The 10,328-nt window shown below is 47.6% G+C and overlaps 2 pseudogenes; both read right to left on the reverse strand.

The window, feature by feature from the left end:
- Window positions 1-618: 618 nt before the first annotated feature.
- LOC101028720 (large ribosomal subunit protein P2 pseudogene) lies at window positions 619-1,001 on the reverse strand (annotated as a pseudogene).
- Window positions 1,002-2,027: 1,026 nt separating this feature from the next.
- On the reverse strand, window positions 2,028-3,474 carry LOC101028195 (perilipin-2-like; annotated as a pseudogene).
- Between the last annotated feature and the right edge of the window lie 6,854 nt (window positions 3,475-10,328).

Consider the following 10,328-nt stretch of genomic DNA (forward strand, 5'->3'; position numbering starts at 1 on the left):
GTGCAGAGACCGGACTGTGGGTTGTTATTTAGCTTCTCAGAGCCTCCATTTCCTCAGAGGACTGGAAAAATGGTTTTTCCTCACAGGCTGGCAGAGAGAATGCAAGCTGTGTAAATTAAAGGCGGTATTTGATAAATGAGGGTCCCCCTAGGTGAGAGCAGGACTGGCTGTTAGGTGTTAAGGGTGTGTGAAACAATCCTCTCCTTAGGGCAAGTGGCAGGGACAGTGCTGGTCCAGAATCACGGAAGGCAGGCTGCCTGGCTTGGGACGAGGGATGTCCATCTTCCAGCAGGGGAGAGGGCCGTGAGTGCTTTCATGGTGTCCTGTCCACAGATGCTCAAGGCCCCGTGCAGTTGGGCTTAGGAACAGCCAAGCTTCATCCTTTCTTCCCAGCCCCAGCTGTTCCTCCCTCTTCCCTCCGTTCTAGCCATTTACTTGGGCTCTTCCTAATGGGCCAAGGTGACAGGGTGGCAGCAGCCACACCAAGGGAGGCCTGGCACTGAGCACGGGTGCACATGCCTTTAGCCCTTGTGTGCCAGTGCCACAATGAGGCCTCAGCCTTGGGAGCACAGATTCAGTGTCTCAATGTGGAAAGTTTCTTCTGATGTGTGCTTTTATTATTATTTTTTTTTTTTTAAGATGCATAGAAAGGCTTTATTTACAGGGGAGGAGGAGTTTAATCAAAGAGGCCAAATCTCATGTCATCGTCTTGACTCTTCAGACTCCTCCTCCTTCTCATCTTTCTTCTCCTCTGCTGCAGCAGGGGAGGGGGGAGCCCCGGCAGCAGAGATGGCCACAGCCGGCAGGAATGCTGGCAAGCTTCCCAATACTCTGGGCAATCATATCCTCAATGTTCTTTCCGTTCAGCTCACTGATAACCTTGTTGAGTCGATCGTCGTCTGCCTCTCTGTCCACACTGTCCAGGATCTTCTTGATGTCCTTGGCACTGGGGGAGGGGTTACCCCCAGGGCAACCAGCAGGTAGGAGGCCATGTAGTACATCTTGGTGGCATCTGAAGTGGCAGCGGCAGAGAGACCTCACGCGTGTGACTTCAGTGGCATCAGGGAGGAAAAGGTGGTTTTTTTTTAAAAACTGGTCTATCCTGAAGTGAATTTTATTGAAATCAAAGGTAGTATTCTGGCCAGGCGCAGTGGCTCACGCCTGTAATCCTATCATTTTGGGAGGCCAAGGCAGGTGGATCATGAGGTCAGGAGTTCGAGACTAGCCTGGCCAACCTGGTGAAACCCCGTCTCTACTAAAAATACAAAAATTAGCTGGGTGTGGTGGCGGGCACCTGTAATCACAGGTACTTGGGAGGCCGAGGCAGGAGAATCACTTAAACCCAGGAGGCGGAGGTCATGGTGAGCTGAGATCATGCCATTGTACTCCAGCCTGGGCAACAGAGGGAGACTCCTTCTCAAATAAAAAGGTAGTATTCCTATTTGAGAGATAAAAAAAATAAAATCAAGTTGTAGAAGCAATCATCATGAGATAAACCAGTAAAGACGCCTGCTCAGATCACACCAGAGGAGACACTAGTTTCTACCCCAGCCCACATGAAGATGTTTTTATTCATTACAAACAGTGGCAGAGGCAACACAATGGACACAGAATGAGAACGTAAGTGCACTTGAATTTTTTGTGAGTTCTGGCTAGGCTCTGACAAGCCTAGCACTCTTTTCTTACCAGGTGAACAGAAATCATCTGCTAATGCCAGAAACATTAAAACCCTTAATTCAGCTGGAAATAACTATAATTGAGGGCCTTCTTATTAGCTACTTGTTTCTCAATTTAGGGTTGCCTAGCAGGTAAATTTCAACATAACACAAGGTGTCATCTAGCTGGCTACATCACGCACTGGTGACAGGGGCAGGTTTTTGTATTTTTTTTTTTTTTTAGTAGAGACAGGGTTTCACCATGTTGGTCAGGCTGGCCTTGAACTCCTGACCTTGTGATCTGCCCACTTGGCCTCCCAAAGTACTGGGATGACAGGCGTAAGCCACCATGTCTGGCCAACAGGGGCAGGTTTAATGAGTTTTGTACTCAGATGGCTGGGCCTCCTGGCTGCTCTTGTCCATCTCTGCACCTTGGTCCTGAGCATTCTGAGACTCAGTCAGCTGAGGATAAAAGGGACGTACCAGCCAGTTGAGGGGTGTGTTGTTAACAAGATAATCCACACGTCATCTAAAGATTTCTTCATTTTCTGCAGCTGCCCCTTGCTGGAAGTGAGGAGGCTGTCAAACACTCCTTAAAGGAGGTAGCATTGCGGAACACAGAGTAGATGTCACCTGCCATCACCCCCATTGCAGGGCCTGATCTTGGATGTTCTTCGGTAAGCCTTGGATGTTGGACAGGAGGGTGTGGCACGTGGCCTGGAGCTGTTGAGTCAGGTTCCGGGCAATAGCAAGAGTTTGTGACTCGATGTGCTCAGCACAGTGGACTCATCTGTATCATCGTATCCAGTGCTCCTTCTCCACTCCCCCCAGGTGAAGCAGAGCTTATCCTGAGCGTCTTGAATGTTCTGATTGGCACGATGCACGTTCTTCCTGGCAAATTCAATCAGGTGAACAGTAGAATGGCGATGAGAAATGGTCTCTTGGCTTTTTTGCTTAGCTTCTTTAACCCTGTTGAGAGCCTGCTGGCAGGAGCGGGAATGAAGCTTGGTAGACAGGGATCCCAGTCTAACATAACAGCTTAGCTTCTGAACCATACCGAATCCTTCAACTCCTCTTTTTTCTTTTTTTCTTTTCTTTGATTTCTTTTTTTTTTTTTTTTTAAAGACGGGGTTTCACCATGTTGGTTAGGCTGGTCTTGAACTCCCAACCTCAGGTGATACGCCCGCCTTGGCCTCCAAAGTGCTTGGATTATAGGCGTGAGCCACCACGCCCAGCCATCCTTCAACTTTTCTTGCTGCTTTTTCTAGCTCTTCCTCAGTGAGAGGGAGGTACTGCTCTACCAACAGCTCTGATTTGGTGAGAGCATTTTCCACACCACTGCTTACAAGCTGCATCAGCCGACTCCCCAGGACTGCGTTAATGCTGCCGCTGACCACAGACTTGGTCTTCTCCACACTACCAATCACCCTCCCTTTGCTCTTGTCTGTCACCCCTGTGACCGTGCTGGCCACGGAATCCTTGGGCCCAGTCGCAGTAGTCGTCACAGCATCTTTGGCCTGAGTCAGAGCACCCTGGGCATTGGCAACAACCTCAGTCCTGTCTAGCCCGCTATGGGAATAGGTATCAGCAACTGGAATTTGCGGCTCTAGCTTCTGGAAGATGCACTGAGCATCATGGCCACCAAGGTGTTGGTCTTCACACCCTTCTCTGCCATCTCACACACAGACTTCAAGTAAGGATACTGGTCCTTTGTGCTGATGTAGGCTGAGGACATGAGGTCATACGTGGAGCTCACCAAGGGCAGGTTGACCACCTGAGCCACCACGCTTGGTTGTGAATCACCTGCAACAGATGCCATTTTATTTTTATTTTTTTTTTACTTTTTAAAAATGGGGTTTCGCCGGGCGCGGTGGCTCAAGCCTGTAATCCCAGCACTTTGGGAGGCCGAGGCGGTTGGATCACGAGGTCAAGAGATCGAGACCATCCTGGTCAACATGGTGAAACCCCGTCTCTACTAAAAATTAGCTGGGCATGGTGGTGCATGCCTGTAATCCAAGCTACTCAGGAGGCTGAGGCAGGAGAATTGCCTGAACCCAGGAGGCAGAGGTTGCGGTGAGCCGAGATCACGCCATTGCACTCCAGCCTGGGTAACAAGAGCGAAACTCCGTCTCAAAAAAAAAAAAAAAAAAAAAAAATGGGGTTTCACCATGATGGCCAGGCTGGTCTTGAACTCCTGACCTCAGGTGATCCACACACCTCGGCCTCACAAAGTGCTAGGATTACAGGCGTGAGCCACCGCACCCAGTCTGGATGCCATTTTTCTTCCTGGAAAAAGAAATCAATGGACAGCAGCAAAAGGCGAAGAGCAGGCACGTCCCAAAAACCAATTCGCTTTCTTACAGGGTAACCAGAGAGGCCTCAGTCCCAACTGGAAGGCCATTCCTCTACCCTTTCACTCATTCATTAACAAATGTTTATTAAGCATCTAGATGGGGCAGGCCCTGTTCTATGGGGCACAGCCTGCTTTTAAACAGATAAACAAGCAGTCCTGCTGTTAGCCCCATCCTGCCCCACCCTGTGCTGTTCCCTCCCACTGGACTCCTCAACCTCCAGGCCCTGCAGCAGCTGTAAGCAACAGCTTTCTCTTCCCCTCCAGTCCCCCACCACAGTTGGAGTCTGGCTCTGTGGTGCAGTGGTGTAATCTCAGCTCACTGCAAACTCCACATCCCGACTTCAAGCAATTCTCCTGCCTCAGCCTCCCAAGTAGCTGTGATTACACGTGCGCGCCACCACACCAGCTAATTTTTGTATTTTCAGTAGATGTGGGGTTTCACCATGTTGGCCAGCCTAGTCTTGAACTCCTGACCTCATGATCTGCCCACTCTGGCTTCCCAGCATACTGGGATTACAGGCATGAGCCACTCCGCCCAGCCAGCGGCAGCTTTCTGTATGCAGTGCCAGTTCTCTGCTCTTGCTTTTTGGCTTCCTCTACTTTGTGGACATTTCTGAGCGATTGTCATCTTCTTTCTCCCAGTTTTTTGTCTTTTGGATTTATGCCTGCTTTAATACTTTTGCTAATGTTTAGTGATGTTTCAAGTAGGAAGAAGACATAAATTTTGATGTTCCAGCTACCATATTTAACTAGAATTTTCTTCCGATTGAGTTTTCACTTATTTTTGCAATGATTTATGGAGTCTGGATGTTTTCCATTTTAAAATGGTAGTTATTTATTTTAGAAATTTACAAATAATATACAAGTATAAAGAAGAATATAAAAATCACTCATCATCTCAGAAATACAGAAATAACCCCTCTTTGCAAATCAACAGAAATTTGGGAAAAAAAAAAAAAAGAACGCCTCTTAACATTTTGATATATATATATACATGTAGAAACACATAAGTTAAAGGGAATTAAATAACCTCTTTCCGTTTACTTAAGTTCGATGCTAATATTTGGATGCTGCCAGCTTTCTAGAAGGCTTTTGCTGTGGGAGGTGCTTGTCAAACCTTGCTACGACACAGGCGTAACCCTTGTCACCAATGCTGATGGCCTGCCTCTCTCCCCTAGTGAGCCTCAGCCTAGACTGCCCTCTTCCACTGGAGATGCTCATCATCAAGTCATTTATGAGTCAAAACCACAGTTCTGCCTGCAATGCCTGAAGGAGGGTAAGGAACAGAATCTGGGTGTGTCCTGTCCTCCCCAGCTCTGTCATCCCTAGGAATGTTCTCCCAGGCTGTGACAGAGCCAGGGAACAAAGCCATTTGCAATGACCTCATGGTATCCCGGACTTCTACCAGAGTCCCTGGTCTTTCTGGTCCTTGGTGATCCCTGATGGGGAATTGTCAGTTGGGGGAAAGGTGATTTGTTTCATTTAATCCGCCAAACGCAAATGACCGACTTTTTGGGTCTTAGCCAATTTCGAGGTTTGGGATTCACAATATGTTTTGTTGGGGCTCAGGACACATCATCCCAAAATATGACACTGCCTCAAAGTATCTTCCACCCCAATAAATTGCTCATATTTTCAAAAAATAATGAGACACAGAGACTCATATTGCTGGTGGACGTGTATACTAGCAAATGCTTCAGGAAGTAATTTTTTAATTTTTAAAAAATTTAGGCCGGGCGCGGTGGCTCAGCCTGTAATCCCAGCACTTTGGGAGGCCGAGGCGGGTGGATCACGAGGTCGAGAGATCGAGACCATCCTGGTCAACATGGTGAAACCCCGTCTCTACTAAAAATACAAAAAAATTAGCTGGGCATGGTGGCTCGTGCCTGTAATCCCAGCTACTCAGGAGGCTGAGGCAGGAGAATTGCCTGAACCCAGGAGGCGGAGGTTGCGGTGAGCCGAGATCGCGCCATTGCACTCCAGCCTGGGTAACAAGAGCGAAACTCCGTCTCAAAAAAAAAAAAAAAAAAAAAATTTAACTTTTTAAAATAATAATAATAGAGGCAGGTTCTTGCTATGGTGCCCAGGCTGATCTCGAACTCCGGGGCCTTCAAAGTGCTGACGTTATAGTCATGCGTCACCATGCCCTGTTGGAAAGTCATTTTTAAAGTGTCAAGAACCTTTAAAATGTTTGTACTTTGTGATCTTTGTTCTGGGACTCTAGCCTAAAGAAATAATTCTAAATATAATAAAAGCTTTCTGTACCAAAATACCAATTCAATTACAACATTATTAATAATGTAAAAACTGATACTAAAACACTCAACTATAGGAGAATAGTACTGTGAACTGAATTCATTAAAAGCTCATTATAATAAAGCCAAATGATTATTGTTAAAATAAATGAAAACGACTAAACCCAGTATTTAATATAGAGTTCGTGACATTTTGAGCTGGATGAAAAACAAACACACAAACAAACAAAAAAGAACAGAATTTGACGATGGCTGTGTTAAAATAAGGGTAATGTATCCATTACTCTTGTTTTAAGGAAGAAAATATGATGACTTTTTTTTTTTTTTTTTTTTTTTTGAGACGGAGTTTCGCTCTTGTTACCCAGGCTGGAGTGCAATGGCGCGATCTCGGCTCACCACAACCTCCGCCCCCTGGGTTCAGGCGATTCTCCTGCCTCAGCCTCCTGAGTAGCTGGGATTACAGGCACGTGCCACCATGCCCAGCTAATTTTTTTGTATTTTTAGTAGAGACGGGGTTTCACCATGTTGACCAGGATGGTCTCGATCTCTTGATCTTGTGATCCGCTCGCCTCGGCCTCCCAAAGTGCTGGGATTACAGGCTTGAGCCACCGCGCCCGGCCGATGACATTTTAATACTAGTTATCTTTAGATAATGAGACAGAGAAAATTTTATTTTTTTTCTACTTTTGTGTGTGTTTGGGGTGTTCGTTTGTTTGTTTTTTGAGATGAAGTTTCACTCTTGTTGCCAGGCAGAGTGCAATGGTGCAATCTTGGCTCACTGCAACCTCTGCCTCCGAGGTTCGAGTGATTCTCCTGCCTCAGCCTCCCTGGTAGCTGTCATTACAGGCGCTGTCACCATGCCTGGCTAATATTTTGTATTTTTAGTAGAGACGGTGTTTCACTATGTTGGCCAAGCTAGTCTCTAACTCCTGACCTCAGGTGATTCACACGCCTCAGCCTCCCAAAGTGCTGGGATTACAGGCGTGAGCCGCCATGGCTGGATACTTTTTTTTTTTAATACTGCAAACTTTATTCATAAGTAAAACTTCATAAAATTAAATTCAGGGGCGGTTCCTGTTTTAAAAAGGGAACAGTAGGCTGGGCGCTATGGCTCATGCCTATAATCCCAGCACTTTGGGAGGTTGAGGCAGGCAGATCACCTGGGTCCAGAGTTTGCAACCAGGCTGACCAACACAGTGAAACCCCATCTCCACTAAAAGTATAAAAATTAGAGCCGGGGCCGGGCGCGGTGGCTCAAGCCTGTAATCCCAGCACTTTGGGAGGCCGAGGCGGGTGGATCACGAGGTCAAGAGATCGAGACCATCCTGGTCAACATGGTGAAACCCCGTCTCTACTAAAAATACAAAAATTAGCTGGGCGTGGTGGCGCGTGCCTGTAATCCCAGCTACTCAGGAGGCTGAGGCAGGAGAATTGCCTGAACCCAGGAGGCGGAGGTTGCAGTGAGCCGAGATCGTGCCATTGCACTCCAGCCTGGGTAACAAGAGCGAAACTCCGTCTCAAAAAAAAAATAAATAAAAAATAAAAAAAATAAAAAAAATAAAAATTAGAGCCGGGCGCGGTGGCTCAAGCCTGTAATCCCAGCACTTTGGGAGGCCGAGGTGGGTGGATCACGAGGTCGAGAGATAGAGACCATCCTGGTCAACATGGTGAAACCCCGTCTCTACTAAAAATACAAAAAATTAGCTGGGCATGGTGGCACATGCCTGTAATCCCAGCTACTCAGGAGGCTGAGGCAGGAGAATTGCCTGAATCCAGGAGGCAGAGGTTGCGGTGAGCCGAGATCGCGCCATTGCACTCCAGCCTGGGTAATAAGAGCGACACTCCGTCTCAAAAAAAAAAAGAAAAAAAAAAAATTAGCCTGGAGTGGTGGCACCTGCCTGTAATCCCAGCTACCTGGGAGGCTGAGGTAGGAGATCACTTGAATGCAGGAGGCAGTGATTGCAGTGAGCCAAGATTGTGCCACTACACTCCAGCTTGGCGACAGAGTGAGACTCCATCTCAAAAACAAAAAAGAGGCCGGGCGCGGTGGCTCAAGCCTGTAATCCCAGCACTTTGGGTGGCCGAGGCGGGTGGATCACGAGGTCGAGAGATCGAGACCATCCTGGTCAACATGGTGAAACCCCGTCTCTACTAAAAATACAAAAAAATCAGCTGGGCATGGTGGCGCGTGCCTGTAATCCCAGCTACTCAGGAGGCTGAGGCAGGAGAATTGCCTGAACCCAGGAGGCGGAGGTTGCGGTGAGCTGAGATTGCGCCATTGCACTCCAGCCTGGGTAACAAGTGAAACTCCGTCTCAAAAAAAAAAAAAAATCTAGATGATAGATTGATGGGTGCAGCAAACCACCATGGCACATGTATACCTATAAACCTGCACGTTCTGCACGTGTATCCCAGAACTTAAAGAAAAATTAAAAAACAAACAAACAAACAAACAAAAAGCTCCCAGGAGCAGATGCCAGCACCATGCTTCCTGGCACCTACTAAATTGTGAGCCAAATTAAACCTCTTTTCTTTATAAATTACCCAGCCTCAGGTATTTCTTTATAGCAATGCAAAAACAGACTAACACAGAAATGGGACATCACCTGAACCACAAAGCCCTGTGAGCTGGCTCTTCCTTCCTCCCCAGAGACAAGTCAGGCTGCAAGGTTCCCAGTAACTGCTTGTGCCCAGGCCTTTTTCCTCACCCTGGCCTTCCTTCCACTCCTCTTTCCCCCTTCAAGGTACCTGCATTCACTGGGCTTCCTGCTTGGAGTGACATCTCTATGCACAGAGCTCTGCCTCCAGTTATTCAGGCTCAGCTTCAGGTCTCAACTCCACGATCCCTCCTTGGGGACGTCTTCCCGGACTCCTAGACCAGGTTAGAAGATTTTTTTGGCTTTTTTTGGGGGGGGTTTTTTGGAGACAGAGTCTTGCTCTGTCACCAGGCACCAGGCTGGAGTGCAGTGGCATAATCTTGACTCACTGCAACCTCCGCCTCCCAAGTTCAAGCAATTCTCCTACCTCAGCCTCCCGAGTACCTGGGACTACAGATGTGCGCCACCATTCCCAGTTAATTTTTGTATTTTAGTAGAGATGAGGTTTCACCATGTTGGCCAGGATGGTCTCGATCTCTTGACCTCGTGATCCGCCTACCTTGGCCTCCCAAAGTGCTGGTATTACAAGTGTGAGCCGCCACGCCAGGCAGACGTTTTTTCTTTTTCTTTGCTTTTCCTCCATTGACAGTTCACCACTATAATTAAGTTATCATCTCCCTATTATGGGTTAATGTCTGTTTCCTCCTCCAGACCACAGGAAACTTGTGGGATTGTTTACCCAGCATCCCTGGCAACAAGCTGATCCTGGCAGAGAGAGAGTGTGCAAAGCACATTAGATGAATAAATAAATGAAAATTATTGATTCTTCCGGCTCCACCAGGGGGCAGGGGCTGTAACCTTCTCTCCTGTCTGCTCTCTGGATCTGCTCCCACAGCACTGGAGAAAGCAAATGTAGCATCACTTGTTTATTTATGCTTCCATTTGTTCAACAGCTATCTACTGAGAGCCTGCTATGTGCCATTCTGGAGTCAGTGATGAACATAGCATCAAAATCCTGCCCTCACAAGATTGCAGTCTATACTGAAGGAGACAGACACTAAGCAAATAAACAGGAAACTGCTGTAGGCTGGTGCTAGGGCCAGAACAATTTATGAGAGGAGTGCAGGTAGGGGAGCTATACTAAATGAAATGGCTGGGAAAGGCCTTCATGATAAGGTAGAATTGAGGAAAGACATAAGATATAGCAATTTGCCGGGCGCGGTGGCTCACGCCTGTAATCCCAGCACTTTGGGAGGCCGAGGCGGGTGGATCACGAGGTCAAGAGATCGAGACCATCCTGGTCAACATGGTGAAACCCCGTCTCTACTAAAAATACAAAAAATTAGCTGGGCATGGTGGCGTGTGCCTGTAATCCCAGCTACTCAGGAGGCTGAGGCAGGAGAATTGCCTGAACCCAGGAGGCGGAGGTTGCGGTGAGCCGAGATCGTGCCATTGCACTCCAGCCTGG

Source organism: Saimiri boliviensis, chromosome 5 (assembly GCF_048565385.1).
Source record: "Saimiri boliviensis isolate mSaiBol1 chromosome 5, mSaiBol1.pri, whole genome shotgun sequence".
In the NCBI taxonomy this organism is placed as follows: Eukaryota; Metazoa; Chordata; class Mammalia; order Primates; family Cebidae; genus Saimiri; species Saimiri boliviensis.